Genomic DNA, 1,753 nt, shown 5'->3' with positions numbered 1-1,753 from the left:
TTAGAGAAACTGGTTTTAATTTACTCCATTGGCATTATACTACCAAACACTATATGATCACATTTAAAAAAAGATACCGACCCAGTCTGCTTTTTTTGTAATACCTGCACAGAAACTGCTCTACATTTATTTTGGATCTTTTCCTACACTCAAGTATTTTGGATTTTTTTTTCCCTAGGTTTATCAAAAGAAAGGTTACTGAAGATTTCTCTTTAATTCTAAGGTAATCCTATATGGCTTTTGGCAGTTTAAAAGTCGTAAAAAAGAAATAATATTATCTAATTTTTTTTTTTATATTGTCAAATTCATATTAATAAATCTAACCTTATTAATTGGAAACCTTTGTTTCATATTCAAAACTACAATTGTATGTTAAGACCATTTCAACTTCAATTAACTGTAAAGCTTTTTTGTAATATAGAACCTCAGGCAATTTATTTGTTATTTGTTCTCTACTACTAGAATTATAATCTTTATATCATAAAAAATGTTTTTTAGAAAGCGGGGAGTTTGTACGTTTTCTCATGGGTTTGTTATACCCTTTCATCTCTTGCCTCCTAATGACTTGAAAGACGGTTAATTTGTGTATCTTGAATTCTGTGCCCAGTGCTGCTCATACTGATCTCTATCCATCCTTCACCTCAATAGTTTCACCTGAACTAATTTAGAAAACGGGTGAATAGAGTTCAGTGGCCTTTCCCTTACACTTCGGGCTTCTATTCTCTGGTCATTATAAAGTGGATGATCAGAATAATGTGAAGCTCAGTAAGCACAAACTTTCTGTATGCATGTTGCATTCTAACCCACGTGTTTGGCCCTACTGGGCCACATGACTTCAGCATTTTGGTCTGACCCAATTGCTAATCGTTGCCAATTTATTTCAATCTGCCATGTCAAGCCATTCTTATATTGGAAATCTTGCCTTTCCAAAGAGATCACCCAGATGATTAGTAAACCTTATTCCATAACATGTTGTCTTCAGTTTCTTTCAAAATATGTTATTAAAACGGATACTAAATTATGGATACAGAAAGAAGTAAAGGGGATCAGGTTAGATGGTAGGCTGTTGCATCTCATTTTGAATTCACAGCTGGTTAAGAAAACAAAACCAAGGATCACAAATGTCAAGACCAAAAGACGCAATTAAGGGTTTGGAATCTCGATTCCAAAAATGAAGTACAAAAACAATTAATAATAGTTAAAATAATTAATAAACAAATGCTTGCAGCCACTGTAGTCCCCAGAACCAAATTTGAGGATTAGCGGTCTAATCTGACTCACTTTTGCCATTATAGTACCGCTTGGTAAAACAATATAACCGAATATACCGAATAACAACGGTGATCTCAAAGAAAGACCCCATCCCATTGAAACGACATGAAGCCAGGTCACCATATCTAATTGGTTTAGTTCACCTTAAACTTACATTCTCAGTATATGCGGGCAAACCGTAATACCCGAAGAAAAGCCGCACGCACAGAGAAAAAACGTGCAAGCTCCACACTGAATCAATCCGTAATCAAACTCCTGTCCTTGGAGCTGCAAGGCAGCAGGCTTGGTCCTTTCTGCAATGCAACAGATATACTATTTTCCTCAATTCTGAATTCATCTAGTCGTACGTGCTACGACAAATGCTAAATCGCCCTTTACAGGACACATGCCGCGATGGCTTCCTTTTAAAACACGCCCAGTAAACGTTAGCGCAAAACGTATTGCGTGACGACGCTAGTCAATACGTTACGTTTGTACGCCT

This window comes from Erpetoichthys calabaricus, chromosome 12 (assembly GCF_900747795.2).
Source record: "Erpetoichthys calabaricus chromosome 12, fErpCal1.3, whole genome shotgun sequence".
Taxonomy (NCBI): Eukaryota; Metazoa; Chordata; class Cladistia; order Polypteriformes; family Polypteridae; genus Erpetoichthys; species Erpetoichthys calabaricus.
Note: the sequence above shows the minus strand (reverse complement) of the source record.